General features: G+C 60.5%; 1 pseudogene; it reads left to right on the top strand.

Annotated features, from left to right (window-relative positions):
- Positions 1-16,593: 16,593 nt before the first annotated feature.
- On the top strand, positions 16,594-18,038 carry LOC111947892 (annotated as a pseudogene).
- Positions 18,039-18,311: the final 273 nt, after the last annotated feature.

The raw sequence follows: 18,311 nt of genomic DNA, 5'->3' as shown, positions 1-18,311 counted from the left end.
CCTGTCTCCGGGGCGTAATTCAGCTGAAAGTAGCAGTCGGGCGGCGGGATAGTCGAGGAGGCGGCGATCTCGCGCAAGTCCTCGGTGAGCCTCGTGCAACGGGCGCCACCTGATGCGCGGGAGCCCGGGCGCACGCCCTGCGTGTCGGGAATCTTCAGGAGGGCCCTGTGACGGCCGCGTCTCGAGTGAAACACCCCGCAGACCCTCAGTATGTTCAAGTCGGCGGGCCCCAGCGTGCGTATGCCTATCGTGACCCACTTGAAACGAGAGCTCGGCCCGAGCCCCCTCCCGAAAAGGACGATGTGGCCCGTGGTCCTCTCGCAGATCGACGGAGAATCCACGCGGGCCGGCGGATCTGCCTCTTTGATGCCCCTGGCGTCCGAGAGCGGCGCCCTGCTCGGGGTGCCCCGCAGCAGAGCCAGGTCCCCCTCCAAATCCTCGTGCATCGGGCGCTCGGGCGACTCGGACGGCCCAAGACTCGCTAGGCGAGGACAGGTGCCAGGTACGTGCTCTGACACGATCTGCCTGAGCTTCGACAGAATGGAGCAGTCGCTCGCCTCGAAGCGAATGCTGCTTTCCCTGGAACCTCGTTCGAAGCCCGCGTTTTCCATGCGTAGGTAAGAAAGGACCAGTGCCCGCGCCTCTGTCCACTCCAAGGGCCCCGAGAACCATAGGCTCGTCGGTACGTCTGGGCCCGCCAGCCTCGCGAAGACTTCCAGCGCGTACAGCACTGCCGCGCAGCTCGCGCCGTCGAGCTGAGGAGGAGCGATCACGTCCATGCCCCCGGGGATCAGACACACGGCCCGATCGAAGAGGTACGCCTCTGACCTGAAGCCCTGCGGCATGACACCGCTGTACCGAGGGGTCCTGTAGACACGCAACGTGGGCGTCCTGCTTGCAGACGGTGATCTAGAGTTCCCTCGGACGACCTTCGGCGAGGATATCAGCAGGCGGGGCGCCCCTGGCGCGCCTGTCTCGATCTCCAGCACAGAGTGCCCGCTGGGAAACCATTCGGTGAGCCGTCCGCTCGGGCCTTCCGCAGCTGTCCTCGTCCTCAATCTGCTCTCGCTTTTGCTTTCGGCCTCCCGGGTTTCCCGTGCTGTCGTCTTCCCGCCTCTGCTCACACCTGCAGTGTCCTGGCGGCCCGTGCCCCTTCTGGCGTTCGGACTCGACTTGGGCACGATCACCAGAGCATCCCTGAGAAGGTGCCTCAGCACGGCGACGTGGTCGTTCTCGGCGAGCACCGAGAACGCCAGTGGCGTGGAGATCACCTCCCTCAGAGCCGCAAGGCCGGAGAATGCGCCGTGGCGACTTTCCGCCGTTCCGTCCAGTTCCCGTAGAAATCCCTGCCTCCCGCTGGCGCCGGGGCCTAGCGCGGGCCCCGGGAACCAAGGATCTTTAGGCTCCAGTTCCCTCAGGTCGAACGCGCGGTCGCCTTCTCCGGGTAGCACGCACCGCAGGGCGAACCGCGTCCCCAGCCCGCAGTCGCCCAAGGCAAGGGCGCAGAGCGTGCGGACAACCTCCTCGCGGCAGTCGGGCGAGAAGACGAGGCAAACGCGAGCCTTCCAAGAAGACACCACCTGGTAGAGCGACAGGCCATCTGAAGCGTAGATGATACCCGGGACGACCTCGGCTCCGCTCACGTCCCTCTCCTCGACCTCGTAGCCCACGCTCGTTTCTGGCCACCAGTGGGAAGAGCCGCCCGATTCGATCTCTGAGCGCTTCGAGATCACCAAAGCGGGCTCGGCCCCACCGCCTGCGAGCGCCCTGAAGGCCACGTCCGAGAACACAGACAGGGTCTCCCTGAACACGGCGAATGCGCTGTCTGCGGGCCGCAGCCTCCTGGGAGGACGGGGCTCCGCGAATCGCTGGATGCTCAGCAGTCTTCCATCCTCGTCGGCGGTGATCAGCGCACCGTCACCCAGCCGCGTCGCATAAAGCGTCGACGAGGAGCTCAGGGGGCTCTGGCGCAGGCGCCGCCGACGTTCCTGCTCGTATGCGTGGCGGCACCTCAAACGGTAGCCTTCGAGCCACTGCGGATGAAGGCGGGCTCGCAGGTTTCGACCCCGTGTCCCGAACAGGTAGGCCAGCTCGTCGTCCGAGAGTTCCGCTTTGCCGGCGCAGAGGCACGCGTAGATGTAGCAGATGTACTTATCACACATGCGGACGATTGGCCCCGAACGGCCCCCTCCCAAACGTTTCGGAGGCAAACGGGCTTCGAGGGAGCTGCTCCCGAAGGCTTCTACCCCATGGACATGACCGCGACTTTCTGCTCCGCGTGGAGCCGGGCCGCCGGACATGCCAGCGGATCGCAGCAGGCAACGCTGGTCCAGGCTGTGGAGTCTGCGTTTCGGAGGTATGAGGAAAGGGCTCGGAGGGAGAGCGTGGAACGCAGGGAGCGTGAGACGAGCGGAGGGGAGCGCGGCGAGCGCAGAGCCGGAAGGTTCCCACAAGACGACGTAGAAATGTACACAGAAGGCGAGTCGCTCGATCTGGACTCTCCATCCGAGAGGTCCTTAGTGAACCTGAGGCGCAGCGAAAGCGAAGAGAGCATGTCTGTGCACTCTCAAGGCAGCGAAGGCGAACCTGAGGGCGAACCCGCGGACAAACGCGAGTACAGCATTTCCTGGGTACCCGTGAGACGGGAAAGACGCCGGCGCGAAGACTCTCTGAGCGACGGAGGCCTCGGTCCGGGAGATCCACCACAAGGGCCTGCCCGGTGCCTCAAGTGCGAAGCCTACGACGCCCACTGCAAGTCCGCTGCCGAGAGCTACAGACGGACCTTGGGCTGCTACACGAAAACGGTGTCCGAGCTCATGTTGGGCTTTAGAACCGTGCTGGAGAGGTATCCCGAGCTGAGGGTCGACACGGGCGACGAACGCCTGCACTTCATGGTTCAAGCTGCTCTGGGCCGTAACAACCTGGTCCGAGAAATGGTCCGCCTTTCCGCGAGGAGGACTCACGATCGCACGCGTGGGGAGTCCGGGCAGGGAGAGTCCTGTCGAGAGTCTGCGTCGGCGGCGGCGACCGTGTGCGAAGCGCTGAACTCCTGCTACACGGACGGCGAGGCGCTGCGGATGATCCTGGAGCGCTACACCGACCTGTACGTGAGATACATGGAGGTGTGGAGGGGGATGTGCGCAAAGATTTCCAGGGATGTTACGCCGCTGGAATTTGTGGAAATCGTGCGGGACAGACCCGGGGTGAGCCACGGCGAGCCGTGGAGCGAGGCAAGAGCGTACGTGGGTCGCTTGCTTGTCAAGGCGTCTTTGCTGGTGCCCAGGCGCGTCGGGGACGATTGCGCCCGGACGCTCAGGATGCTGGACGTCGAACTTTCCCGAGCCAGACCTCGAAGCTCAGAAGGTCGGGACAGGGTCCTCGTAGGGCACGTGGAAGACGTGCGCGAGCTTCTCGACGAGGCAGGCTCCGGCATGTGGAGCTGGGATTTTCACTTGAACGACGCCTACTTTGACATCAGGAGCGACCTGGCGGTTCTCGAGAGCCTAATCGGAATCGGCGACATCTCCGTCAAGAGCCTGCTTTACGAGAGATCCCTACTGATCTCTCAGTTGAGAAAGGTCGTGAGGAACGAAGGCTCTCTGGAGCTCAGCCTGAGCAAGGCACGCGGTGAGCTCACGGAGGCCCAAGGCATCGAGGCGCCGGCTTGAGGCCGCCGGCTCCTTCTTCGCGTTCTGAAGGTGTGCCTATGGGGGTGGGACGGGACACGGTAAGATACTTAACGCGGCCGGCAGCGGGCCCAACTCGACCACCCCCCTTACCATGGACGTCGACTGCGATTACTTGACGGTCGGCGGTGTCGACGCTGAACCTGACGGCCGGAATGACCCCTGTCCGCATTGCTCCTCCGCGCGCTCCCTGCGCAGGGCCCTGGTGTACAAGCCAGTGCACCAGGAATCTGATGGGGTCTCGGCATCCATTTCGGTCAGGCCGGTCACCTTCGAGGAGGCTTCGTCCGGCCGAATGGTCCCCTACGTGCTGTCGCACGAGACAAGGTACGGTCGCGGCATCGACCCGGAGGACGGGGACGAGACCGCGCATTACTACACGGTGCGGAACTGCCTCGCCTCGATCCGTGGCAGCGTCCACCTGAGAGACGCGGCGGAATACGGAACCTGGCTGTCAGAGGTGGACCAGTGTGCGGCGGCACTCGGCCGGTTGCGAAGCGCAGCTCACGTCTGCTCTCACCTGCCCGACCTGAAACGATTTGTGCTCGAGCAGAAAAATGACGATGGCCTGCTGCACCTCGCCAGCAAGTGGCTCAGGCGGGGCGAACACGCAACCGTCGGGATCGAGATGTTCGGGCCCTTTTTCGTCGATGTGGCTTTCGCGCCGGTTCTTCACAAGATCTTGAGATCTGACTGGCTCGTTATGCGCAAACGGAACTGTGGCACCTGCAACGAACTGAAACCGGGCTGGGCTCAGGAGTTCTACGACGCTCGCGAGGTCCCGCGCTCGCCAGACAGTGAGATGAGGTTCGTGGGCCACCCGACTTGTCCTTGTTGCAAGCCGGGGGAGGCGAAGGACCTTGGCGTCGTGGCTCGGGCCATTGTGAGGGAGATGAGGCTCTGCGGATACACCCCTTGGTCCGCTGTGCAGGCGGTGCGGCGCTGCGAAAGCTCCATGCTGGAGCTGTCGTGCTCCGAGTGCCGTCGGGTGATTTTTACCCATTGCGCATTTCTCATGGAGTGCGCTGCGGTCGAGGCTTCTCGGGAACGCGACTGGCTGGTCCGCAACGAGGCCGTGATTCAACTGTGCTGGGTCGTTCATTCCCTCCTTCCGCTCGAGAAGCAAGCCGCGTTCCCTGCGACGGACCTTTCGGGCGCCTGCTGCGTATCGGAAAACTTTGCAGAATCAGAAGATGGGGGTGGAGGAGAAGGAGAAATCCCCAGACGAGGAGAAGAAGGAGGGAACGGGGAAGGAGAAGAGGATTTGCCGGCCTGCGAGACGCGCCAGCACGGAGGGGCTGCTGCGATGTACGCTTGGGCTTTTTCGGTGGCCGCGCACTGCGTCGCGTTTCAAACCTACGAGCGAAACGGCTCGCTGGATTTGGAAAAGATCGTGGTGCTGTACGCAAACGATCATCTCCCCATGCTCCTCGACGATCAGGACGCCCGGGGAGAAGGCATCCTGACGACGAGCGTGTCGCCGGACCCCAGACTGTTTGAGACGGCAGCGCTGAACACTGGCTTCGTCTCTCCTGGGCTCGACCCGAGGGATCGCCTCGAGGAGCGGGACATGCGGGTCCCCCCCGCCGGAGAAGTGCTGTACGAGCTCCCTGCGCCGAGGACATTCCGTCGCTCGGGTTCCGGGACCCCGGTCGCCCTGGCGGAGATCCCCAGTCACACCGAGGCCCGGGCTCAGGATCCCGAAGCGATAGCGGCCGCCATAGCGCTTCACTTTCCCAAAGTGTCGCCGTGCGCTCTCGACCGTCTGAGCCTAAAAGTGCCTCGACCCAGCTCGCTCAGGGCTGACGCCAGCTTGTTCTGGCCTGTGTTTGTCAACCCCACAAGGTCCTGCCACAAGCTGTTCAAGGCCCTGGCTCTGCCCGCGTCTCCGAGTCCCGCTTACGCGCTAGAAACGTTGGCGCGAGGATGGCGACGGGTGAAGGACCTCGTGCGACCAGACTCGCCTCTGCCCACCGCCTCCGGAGGGTGGGTCGCTGTGGAGCGCGAGCATTACGAACGTTATTTCGAGGGCCCCCTGGACCTCTTGACGCGCGCAGGGTTGACGAGTGAGAGCGAAAAGGAGGCGATGCAAGAGGCTTTGGCGAGAGGCGTTTTGCCGTGCTTCGCGGCCGAAGGGGAAAGCTTACCCGACGCGCTTGTGAATTCCACCCTGGCGCTATCGTTCGCGGCCAGCGGGTTGAGACTCTCTGCGCCTCGTCACCTTGGAGGAGTAGAGCGGGGTCGGCGAGGAGTAGAGGCGGACGGCCGGTCCGCGGTGAGAGTCACCGTGGCGGGTCTGTTGTACTTTGCGGCGTGGTACGTGCTGGTGTACGGTAACGCTCTGCACTCTCGTCCCAGCGCTCTCGAGGTTCTGGCTCGCAACCCGGGAGGAACGGACGCAGACAGGCACTTGCGTGCGGCCATGGAACTGAAGATCGACCGACGCGCCACGACAGGAGACTGGGGAGAGGACGACGTCGGCCCAGACCCGTCTTGCCGCTACTCTGTCCGCGGGTACAACGACCGCAGCATCGTGAGAGCCATGCTGATCGTGTTTGAGGGATTGCTCGATGCTCGAACCGTGCTGCGCGCGGCACAGCTGTACGTGCCCGAGCTCACGGCTCAGCTGCCTTTCTTCATGGCCCTAAACGTCGTTCCCTGTACGGTGAAGAGCGCGATCGAGGCACGCGACTCGTGGTTCGCTGCCCGCCTAGGCAACGCGGAGTCGTCTCCGGACGACCCGCCTTACGCCTACCTGGGCGACATTGCCCACGGGATTCGCAGCAGTCTGAGAGGCGCCTTAGATCGCGGCGACGAGCGGCCCGTCGCGGCTCCTCCAGCGAGCCTCGACGCTCGAGCCTCAGACCCCTGGCACGGCTGCCTCCTGTCTCTGAGCGAGAGCGACGACGACTGGGGTTCTATCCTCAGTTGCGCGACGCGCGACCTGGAGAGCATGTCTGTTCAGAGCGACCCAGATTGCTGGGAAAACGAGGTGGAACCAGGGAACCAGTACGTCGATTCGACCGCTCGCCATCCAGGCACTGCAGACGGGACGGAACGAGTAGCGACCTGCTCTGAGAGCGCCCCTCGAGACCCCCCGGTCGCCTCCGGAGATCAAGACGTTCCGAGCGCGGCACTCGCGCAGCGTGACTGCCCTCGGTCGACGCTGGAAACGCTGCTGGTGGTGGACTCTCCAGATAGTCTCGGCTTTGCGCACCAAAAGGTTTTTCCCAGCGAAACCGCGGACGCGAACGAATGGCCGGGCTTTGTTGGGGTGAGCTCGGTTCCGAGTCTGAGAAAGCCTTGCCTGACGAACGTGTGGAATACGACTTTCGCCAAGACGCGCAGGGACGCCGTGCCGAGCTCAGAACCTGCCGTATGCAGCTCGGCGTCGCGCCCGTGCAAAACCCTGGCGGAAGCGCTCTGGCTGATGTTCGTCGGCGCGTACGGACGCCGAGAGTCGGACTCGGCTGCCCTGACGGTGGAAGCCCTCGCGGTTGTTGTACACTTGGCCTCGAAAATCATCGATAGAAATTCTACCTCAGGCCTAGGGCCCTGCAAAGACATAAAGGCCCTGTGCGGCGACTTGTACGCAGCGCCGGAACAGTTTCTGCCCGTCGTCTCCATAGCGGCAGGTTTGTTCGGGCGCAACGTCACGGTCTGCTCGCAGGGGACCTTCTTTCACATTTGCAACAGCCATCACGGGAACTCGTGGGTGCAGGGCTTTCTGGAATGCGACGGATCATCGTGGCAGCTGAGGGGCCTGCCGCCGCACACGACTCCAATCGAACTTCTGTTCGAGAGTGGACCGAATCACAGAGCGGGCTCGCTCCGCGCCTACGCGAGGCTACACGACCTCGATGTGATCGAGGTTCCTTCGGACGGTTACTGCGGATTCCACAGCGTAGCCCAGCTCCTGTTCAATGACACGGCCAGAGGGGAAACCCGCGCGTCCCTGGTGACGAGGACGGCCGAGTTTGTGTTTCTCAACGCGGAAAGGGCAGACGTCAGAGAGACGTACCTGACAGTCAACGGACCCAAAAACGTCTCTGAGCTGAAGCGACTCTTGTCTGAGGAGAAGAGGTGGCTCAGTGTACAGGAGGTAAAATACATGCTAGAAGCTCACGGCAAACGCTTGGGACTCCTCACGGAGACGTCGTACCCGATCTACGATAGGGCTTGCGCTCACATCGTGTGGACCCGAAACCATTACGAGCCCTTGAAACCCAAAGTGTTACGATGCTGAGCTATGCTGTTTTCTGTCAGATGTTTTTTTTTTATTTTTCCTTGTTGTTTCGATGAGGTGATGGAAATAAAAATCAAAGACATACCAAATTCTGTGGTGCACGACTGAATTCTTTATTTTGTGAAAAAGGAATACACTGGAAATACTGTACATGAACACAAGTACATGAACACAACCGCAATGCAGTCAGAGGGTGAGTTTCTTTGCTTCATGCGAGATAAAGTAAACTGCAAAAATGGTACATGGCGACTGCTCTCGGTAGAAGCGACACGGGTCACTACACAGTCAGAAGGAACATTCGGTACACTGCCCCGTTGCCGAGTGAGAGACGGTGCGTGCGCTACAAATTGAAGCAAATTGAAGTGGATGAAACCTAATAGTACATGCTGCTTTGAGTGTCCTCTTCCCGCTGAGGGAGCCCTAGAGAGCTTTCCCCCGCCCCGTCACCGTGCGTGTGCTCAGACCCTCTCGAGGTCCACCCGTCTCCAGCCACTCCTTCCCCGTCGAGTTCTTCGTTCTGATTGGCAAAGGCGGCGGCGAGCGCTCTGGTGACCAGGTCGTACCTCTCCAACGGGTTGAGCTGAGCGAGGGTCACGGGCCCGGCGACAGCGGGCTCGACCACAATCACCCGATTCCACTTGATGACTTGATTTTGTATCCGTACGACAAACGGGCCGTAGGGTTGCACCTCGAAGCCTTGTTCCGTGGGCAGAGAAAGCATTTCGTATCGTCCGTCTCTACCCAGCACGTCCTCCAGCGGGCTTCGCGGTCCCGTGGCTCTTTCGGAAAAGCCGCACAGCCCGTACACTTGGTGGATGAGCTCCTCGTCCTCGGGCAAAGTCCACTCTCTGAAGTAGTTTCTCATATCCCCGGCCTGGAGCCACGACACGCAGCTGCGCTCCTTACTGCGGCCGCCCTTTGAGCACATCGGAGAGCCGTAGGCGGAGTGCGGGCACGCTCCGAAAACGGCGATGTACGCCCGCTTCAGCTTGTCAGCTGCCGCGTCGGGCACGTATTGTCGCAGGTTTAGCTGGGAGAGGGTTTCCCACACGGCGGCCAGACCTTCCAAGGCGCCCCATGCGGGCCCGTTCCCGTCCCAGACGTACAGCGTGTCGACAAGGCACGCCAGCAGGTCGACCCTAAATCCCGTCTTGACCCTCCAAATGCGAGCCGGCTGTATGCGCTTCATGGTGAAGCCGAGAACCCTCAGGGAAAGGATCTGAACTCTGAGGAGGCACTGTAGCACGTGGTAGGCCAGCAGTACCTTGTCGTCGTAGAACCACGACACGAGCGACCCCTTGGAGCACCCGAGGTTCACAGACCCGGGGCTCTCGCCCACAAACACCCCGAGCGCCATTTCCTCCGTGTCTTTGGTCACGCAGTGTAGGGCGAAGGTGCGTGCAGCAAAGGAGTGGACTTGCAGGCGCGTGTGCATGTCCAGCAGATTCACCAGAGACTCGTAGGCCATGTGAATCCTGTGTATGATCAAGCCCTGGACGTCCTGGACGGTGCACACGGCACCCAGGTAGTTGGTCTTTTTCCCGAGCACTCGAAGGAGATGTGGCGTGTCCTCCTTGCACAAGCTCGGCAAACTGTCCACGAGAATCTCCGTGAGCCTGAAACCCCGGTCCGGCGGAGCGGAGAGGTCCACGGTGAAGTACCACTGCTCCGAGAGCTCGCAGTTGAGCACGGTGCGCTCCACCGCCGGCACGTAGGCAAACCCTGTGGGCCATGAGAGCTTCGTGCACCGGGCGTGCCCCCGTCTCGTCATATCCCCGTCCCTGTGCGAGTACTCTCTGCCCATCCTCCACAGAAACCTTTGGCAAGTGATTGATCCGTGTACCAGGTCCAATACAGCTGGCCCCCGCTGCATTTGCTTGTCCTTTGCGCCCGGGCCCCACGCATCCCATCGCTCCGGCTTGTTGAGTCCGTGGCACGGCCTGCTGACGCAGTCCTCCTCTGAGTGACGTTTCACGGTGAGGTTGCTGATCAAATCGGTTATGTCCCTCGAAACCAGGTAAGTGACGGGGTGAAAGCGGGCGCAGTCTGACAGTTGCCTCTCCCGCCGCGAGAGCCCTCTGGACCTCCATCTCATGCAATTAGCCTTCTGCACCCGCTCGCGTTTGGCCGAGCTGAGACTGTCCTCCTCGCCGCGACTGTCCTCCATTCGGATGGGGCCCTGAAGCGACTGCCTATCTGCGCTTCCCGAGGGGTTGAGTCCTCCCGAAGCGACGAGCGCCTCTTCTCCGTCGCACCGGGTCGTCTCTGGCAAGGGGTCCTCCGATTTTAGGCGAAGAAGGGTTAGAGTCGTGTCCGCACTCGTGCTCTGCTCGGGGTAAAAGGACTCTTGTAAGACTCTGTACACCATGTCGCTGCTCTGGAAATTGTCGATGTCAGTTCTGGCGAAGAAGAGATTCGTAGTGTTGTCTGTCACAATGCAGTCCAGGGAGCCTGCCGTGTGGAGGGAGCCTGCCGTGTGGAGGGAGCCGGTCGAGCGAAGGGAGCTCGCCTCGTCCTCGTCGCAAAGTCCGAAGTCCTGCAGCTCGGCGAGGGCGTCCCGCTTTTCGACCTTGGCACTGGGCGAACTGTGGCAGCCTCTGGGTGCGCGGCGATCCAATCTCTCCCATTCCGCAGAGAAGAGGTCCTCGTTCAGGGGTTCACGTCCGCGTCTAGGTAGGTCACGGTCCGCGGCTTGCTCGAAGGTTCGCTCGACGACCCGCGAGAGAGAGCCAGTTCCCTTGTCAGATCGCTGCTCATCTTCATAATGTGCTCCAGGCCGCAGCATTCTTCCAGCGTCCGCTGGCTCGCGGACTGGGATGCCTCTGGAAAAAGCGGCTGACAGGGATCCATCGTCATGCTTTTTGTGACGTGCGGATTGCTCAGCGTGTTACTCTTGCGCTTCCTCCTGCCGGTCTTGGTTCGGGCTGGACTGGTGGCACGGGCGCGTCCCGAAGCCTGGCAAGATAGAATTTCCGCCAGGGTCTTACAGCGCTCCAGTGTCCTCCTCGCTGGCCCCAGCGAGGACAACTCGTCCTCCTTCAGGACCTCTATCATGCAGGCGAGCCCGGGCGCCGCTGCGGCCCCGTCGCACCGCGTCAACCAGTCGAACCGCTCTCTCAAAGAGCTGCGATCCCTGGACCCGGGCCCCAGCCACGTGGCCCGCGGCCAGCGCCCCGTCTCTTCGGACCGCGGCGGTCTCCCGAGGCAATCCAGCACCGTGGACCAGAGGTGAGCGTCCGCCATGCCCGTCCTGCAAAACTCAGAGATGGCGGCCTCCGTTGTCGAGCCATCGTCCGGGAGCGCTCCGGCGCGCAGCACGCTCAGCGCCAAGTTGGAGCACGCGGCACGAAAACTGTCTTCGTCGTCGGTCAGCGCAGAGGCCCTGTAAAGCCCGGGCATGGAAACTAAGGGGAGCAGCGACATTGTCTCCCCTGTGTGTCGGTGGATGACGAAGGCGCATGAGAGCTTGGAGGTGCGGCTGTGAGAGTCGTCATCCTTTGCGTTCTGGTACAGAACTCTGCAAGGATGGCGATCGGTGGAGCGGAGGTCTCTCAGGGAGTCCAACACGCAGACCAGCGCTCTGCGGACCACGACGTCGCGGACCTGCTTTCCTCGGGTCTCCCTCAGCCAGCTGTGGAGCGGCAGCCACCCGGCCCCCGACGTTGTCACCACGTGCATGACAGTCGACGGCGCTCCTCCCGCTTGCTCCAGCGCGATGCAATCGAGCTGAGGGTAGTGCTGCCCGACCCCCGGTGAAAAGACCTGTCCTTCGTCTTTCAGCCTGACCCTCCGCCTCGCTCTGCATTGGTTCTCGTAAGCCCTCGCGGCTTCGTGCAAGGTTTGCTCCAGGTGTTTGTTGGAAACCAACACACTCAGGACGACGGAGACGTCCCCGTGGAGCGAGGTGCGCACCTCGCGCACCCTCACCAGCGGCTTACTCTGTGTCCTTTGGCTCGTCATTTCGGGTCCGGGCGCGGCCCTCAGCTCGTGAAACAGGCAATGGTTCCTCACGAAGCCGTAGAGGGGTTCGGGCATCCTCAGCTCGAAGCGGTCGGTCGACGGGGTCCACGACCAGCTCTCCAGCTCCGAGCCCAGGTTGAAGTAGTAGGGAATCGAAACGCCTAGCCTGGTGCTCTGCTTGTCCTGATATCTCCACCAGAGCTTGAGGATGCTGGCATGAAGGTGAAGCTCCTCTTCTGGGTCGTGAGGCGAGCGCCGGGATGCGTCGGGACCTAGCGCTAGAAGTAGGTGCCTGGCGACGTCCCTCAACTCGCCGGGGGATCTGTAAAACGTGTAGCGCCTCCTTTTGGCCAGGCTGACGAAGAGCATTACGAAGTACGGAGTGTGGAGGGTGGCCAAGTGTTCCAACCGCCGCAGGTTCAGCCCCACTTCTTGCGGTGCGCGGTTATCGCAGCGATCTTCCACCTCCAGCACGTGGCGACACAACGATGGTTCGAAACGTATTTTCACCCCTCTGCACAGCTGACAATATTTGCACTGGCCTGAGACGAAAAACGAACTTAGTCCGATCGAGCCCCTTAGGTCTTGCGGGTGGTAGAAGTAATCTCTGCGCTCTGCTGCGAGGCGGTCCCGCTCCCCCGGTGGAATCTCCCACGTAGCCCGATTGCAGAGGTAACAGATGGCCTCTTCGACGCAGTCGAAGCAGTCTCGGTCGACGTGGAGTTCCAGAGCACCTGCGTGCAGTGCTGCGGCTGCCACCAGCCACTTGGAGACGCCGTCCTTTGGATCCATGGGCTCAGCTGCGCAACTGACAAAAAAAACATAACACAGAGGAATGGTTGGGCAGGGGTGAGAGACAGAGGAAAGGACTCAGATGATGATGATGATGATGATAATGATTATGATTTGTCACAGACGCGGTTAGTTTTTTTTTTTTCACTGCGTTTTTATAACTTTGCCTCGTCCTTTTCACTGGATCGCTTCGCGCTTCGAAGAAAAGTCTGAAAAGTCTGTTAATATCCCTCACGTGACGCCCGCCATGTAAGCATCACGAGCGCCCCCCTGTCATCTTGACTCGGCGTCACAGTTTGTAAATGTTCAGCGAGGTGTCGCCGTCCAACACTGTGTGCGTTACCATCAGTCTGTACTCTCTGTCTCTCGCGTGGTAGTACAGGGTGTGTTGCACGGCTATGGCGAGGCAGCAAGCCCCGTCCGTCTTCCCGAGAGCCCAGGTCCTGAACTGGTCCCGAAAGCCTTGCGGCTCACACACACGGCGAGACCTGGAGCCGCTGCTGAAAGGCGTGGGCTTCAGGGTGCCCAGGGATGCCGGCAGCTCGTACCAGAAAGCGGGAGATCCTGCCCGCGGGGAGCCCATCCTGCTCGAGGCCTCTGGGAGCTCACCGATGGCCGCCGCGGCGAGCCCGACATCTCCCTCGAAGTACGTGTGCGCGAAGCAGGAGGCTTCACCCTCGGGTGGCTCGGGCAGAGTCCCCGAAAAACCATCCACGTCTACGATGATGTAGCGCACGCCGAGAGTCTCGTTTTTGTAGTCTACGCTGCGGACGGCCGCGGGCAGCACGGTGACGTACCCGAAGAGCCAGGCCAGCACATCGGACTCGATCTTCACAGGGTCGGGCACGTGGTTGGACCAGACCACCGCCTGCATTCCCCTGATCTTCGGAACCGCCTTCATGCAAGCGCTCATCACGTCGAATGAGTTCCAGCGGAGGTCTATCACGCAGGCTTGCTCCGTTCTCATGCCGATCAGGTGGTGCTTGCAGGCGACGGCTTTCTCGCATGACTCCGGAGACACCAGGTCGAGCGCCAGGGCTTCTCCGAAAAGCCTGTTTCCGTATTCGGGCGTGGGTGCCGTGATGGCGCGCCCTATCACGTACAGGGCGCTGAAGTTGTCGCGGCCCGGGAAGAGCTCCAGGGTTATCTCCTTGGGCAGCGCGCTCTCGAAGCAATGCTGCTCTTCCTCCAACGAAGCCGGTCCCCGTCTCTGGACACGAAAATTAAACTGGTCCACCACACAGAGGGGTCTCTCTGCGGTGCATCCGAAGTGGGATGGGCGTGATTTGTACACGTACAGTCCCGGAGGCAGGGTCCTGGAACGGTCTACCTGGTAGACCAACACAGAGTCGCAGCATTTGGGGTATCTCGCGCTCCGGTTGCACATCAGCCACCTGTACGCCGCTGCCACCGGCTCCATTTCGTACGCCCACAGGACTTCTGACTGGGCTCTGGCGATTTCGCGGGAGGAGCCCTGCCCGCCCGGTTTGGTGGCGCCCCGTCGGCGGCGTTCGGGGTTCGGAACATCTGCGCCGTCCCCCCCTCTGTAGCGCTGTTCCGCGGACGCGCTAAGCCGTTGCGCGCAAGTGCAGGGCCCTTCTTTCGTGCCATGTCGCAGCAACGCGTCCACTGCATGCCTAAAGTTGAACCTGTGGTGGGAGCAGTTGGTCGTGCCCTCTCCGAGAGACCTCAGGCTCACGCCTTCAGTTCCGGGGGCGTACAGCACGCCGCCGATCACCGGCACGGGGTCTAGCGCCAAGGCCCTGTACAGGGAGCAGCACAGCTCCCGCTTCGCTTCCATCGTGGACTGAGCTTCCTCGGACGGCGGAGGGGGCCACGGGTGTTACGTCGACGATGTCGCGAGGAGGGGGGGAGGCTCCTCAAGAGGGCCCTCACGACGCCTTTGCAGGGAGGGTACCCGTCGAACTGTTGATGGAGTGTAAAAGAAAGCGTCAGAAGGCCTCGGTGGAGGCCGCTCTCAAGTCTACGAATCTATACAGGAGAGTTTCCACGATCAGCTACGTCGGCGGAGCGTCCAAGGTCGGCAGAGCGAGGGTCGACAAGCGGTCGGGGTGCGCAAAGTGCCTGTCGTGTCTGGTGACCTTGGTCAAAGGCAGCAAGCAAAGGAGCAGAGCCGGCGTCAAGCTCCGATGTCCTTGCGAAGCCAGGGTGTGCGAGACCTGTTTCGTGAATGACCCACACTGGTACCTGACGGAGCCTCACTTCAGCAGCTGCCCGTCCCTCCGCGGGTTCATCTGTTCCGCGTGCGCCTGTTTTGCAGGACTCGTCGAGAAACCATGTTGCCTCTGGATGTGCCCGGGCTGTTCGGACGGGGTCCGAGAGAAGGGCGTCTCCTGCTCGCTGTGCTCAAAACCCGTGCCTCGCGGGAAGCCATCCGCGCGTCGCTCCCTCTGGTGCGAAGCGGCGGATCCGGGTCGACGGGCTGCGGAGCCTCCCTCGGACGCCCCATGTTTGGACGAGGGCAAAGTCTCAGACGGCAGGGAGCTGATCAAGGCTCGCGTCTTGGAGCGTGCGGCAGAGAGAAGACACCTGTCGTCTGCCGACCTCGCCGTCCTCTTCCCGGAGTGCGAGCCTCGGCCGGGCAGATGCTCGTGCGAGGCAAACGGCGACCCCAATCCCATGTGCCCACGCTGCACCCCCGTGCTGGCCGTGTTGGAGCTGCTGGCCAGGAACCCGAAACCGCTCATGGCATCTTTCGCGGAGCGCGCGGTGCCGGGACGAGCCCTGGCCCGTAACACGTACGACAGGGCCCTGCTCACGGAGATGCTGAATGACAGAGGGCTCCCTAGGTGCGCTAATCGCAACTCCTGCAAAGGAATGCTGGTCAACGTGCGGACGGGCCCCTTGACGACTCTGATGTCCCCAGAGGCTTACAAGCAATATGTTCTGGAACGAGATAAGGTGCAGCGCTCGGGCGACGGCGAGCCGAACATCGTGCCGCAGCCTTCCTGCTGCGTCCTGTGCCTGCTGTTTAATCAGTCCGCCGCGGTCGCGCAGATGTGCGGTTCGCAGGGCCTCCGGCTCGAAACCCCCCGCACGGACCCCGTGTACTACTTCAACGTGAAGTTCGCACCAGACGTGGGCCTGCCTGAGGTATCGGTGAGAGACTACCAAGGGTTCCTTGTCAACTTTCAAGGTTCCGTGGGAAGCTACAAGCCCGCGTTCTACTACAACTGGAGACACATGCTGGAAATGTTACACAGAGACGCCTCTGGAGCAGTGACCCTCATTCACCCCGGACAAAGGCAGCTTTAGACTCTTCGAGGTACGATAAGCTGTGCTCGAAAAGGGCGACTGTTTTGTAAAAGAAAAAAAAAAAGAGAAAAGCCAACCGTTGATCAATTAGGATTTAAAGTATGAACTCACTTACGTGGTCCTGAGCTCTAAGCTGTGCGATCCAGGTTCAGCAACACGAAGCCTTGTGAGATTCTGCAAAGTGGAAAAAGAGGGGAGTATGCAAAGGAAAGATTGCCCTCCTCTGTGTTGCTCTTTGCAGCGTGACAACTGGCTTTGCACGGGCCCTTGGTAGAAATCTGCCACGCTGCACTGAGTCTTAATCTCTGTGGTTGGACCTCACTGTCCTCTTTGCCCCTCCCTCTTTCCCTGCAGCGGGTGTGGGGGGGCTTACAATCAGCCTCCTCCTCCTTCAGAATGAAGGCCCCACCTTCTAACGTTTCCTCTTTTTCTTCCAGTGTCCTCCTTCTCCCTCTCTGTCTGACTCTGCCTCGCTGAAGTCTGACGGGAGTGCGGCGGACCGGAAACGGAAACTAGACCAGAAGATTTGGATCACAGGCCCTTTAAAACTTGTTCCGTGCAAACCAAGAGAGGTCATAGTAACCTTACGCGAGTTTAACAAAGACTGGAGGGAAGTTGCTCCGTGAAGAGCGCGACAGTTCGAGAGAGAGAAAAAGAAAAATCAATCCTTCTGCCATGGAAAAGTACTGGAAGACCAGCTTTTGCCTGGGCAAGGGGGGCTTCGGCAAAGTGTTTCTGGGAAAGAGGCGAAGCGACGGGATTTCCGTGGCCCTGAAGATTATCCCGCTCTCGCGTACGAGATGCTGCGAGGTTGATGGGACCAGTAAGCCATTCGAAGCTGTCGCCTTGGAAATGGTCTCCAAAGACCCTCCGTTTCCTGGGATCATCCGCATGCTGGACTTTTACAAGACCCCGTATAATTGGGTGATAGTCACGGAGAAGCCAGAGAACACGCAAGATCTGTACGAATACATCACGATCAGTAAGCGTCTGCGCGAGGACACGGCCAGAGAATTTTTAGGTCAGGTCATCCAGGCCTTGCTCCACTGTCACAGCCGCGGTGTTGTGCACATGGACGTAAAAGACGAAAACCTGCTGGTGGACCTGACGACGCTCGAGCTGAAACTCATCGACTTTGGCTCCGCCGAATTTCTTGAACCCGACAAAGTGTACGACATGTTCCACGGGACTGCGGCATATGGGCCCCCCGAACGGCTCACACAAGGATGCTACAAAGCTCTTCCATCTGAGGTTTGGTCGTTGGGGATTCTTTTGTACGACATGGTGCACGGGGACATACCATTTGGAAACGACAGGGAGCTCCTACTGGGCGAGCTTAGATTCGAAAAAGACCTCTCTGAGGACTGCGTGGCCCTGATAAAATGGTGTTTGAGCAGGACGCCCGAAGAGAGACCGATGCTGAAAGACATACTGGCCCACCCTTGGATGCTGAAGCGAGGCTCGGAGGCGCATGAAGGCGACGCCACGGCTGGAGCCCCGAAGCCCACGCGAGGGGATCTCCAGCAATCGGAGCCCGGCTCTGCTCTGGCGGCCCGAGCCCACGATGTCGACACGCCGACCCGTCGAGGGTCCGTCTCGTCCGTGGGAAACGAAAAGCAGCTTCGTCCGGCGATGGCGACGCTCTGCTCCGAGGGCTTCGGATCAATCTGGAGGAGATTGCCGTCCTTCGACCGACTTCCCAGTCGTCAGGGGAGTATCGCCGCAGAGACAGGACTTACCGAGGCTCGTTGCCACTCAGAGGTCTCGCAGAGCGGAGCGCATCGTCCGGGTCAGGGGGAGCTCCCAAAAACGGAGTAGGATGTAGGATGTTGAACAAAATGGCTAACTGCTCATGTTGTATAGATGCCAGTTCCATGATAACTCAATAGAGCTTGTTCCCTGATGCCTACTGTACAGTTTTTTTTTGCCTTGTTCGAATAAAAGTCAAACTGGAACCTCAACGTTGCATATTCGCTTTCTTTTTTGCTCATGGGTTTTGTCCCAACATGACTATTTGAAGAGATATTTTTCTAATTATTGGATACATCACACAATCTCGGTTTTTAAAGATTGAAAAATTAAAAAAAAAATACATTGGTGTGTACATTTTTAATCGTATAATGGTCAGTATATACACGTTAGATAAAGTGATTACCACACACAAAGGTTACATGATTTTGGTCAGCATATACACAGGTTAAATGAAGTGATTACCATATACAAGGAATGGCAGCCAGAGCTGTCTGCTGTGACGTTACTTTGATGACCCAGACCTCCCGCTCGCCGTAGCACCAACAGAGTGGGGTGGAAATGAAACGGTCCAAAGAACCTTCATGCAGCTCTACTCAAAA

The sequence above is a fragment of the Oryzias latipes genome, chromosome 9 (assembly GCF_002234675.1).
Source record: "Oryzias latipes chromosome 9, ASM223467v1".
Classification (NCBI taxonomy): domain Eukaryota; kingdom Metazoa; phylum Chordata; class Actinopteri; order Beloniformes; family Adrianichthyidae; genus Oryzias; species Oryzias latipes.
This window is presented reverse-complemented; position numbering and strand designations above follow the sequence as displayed.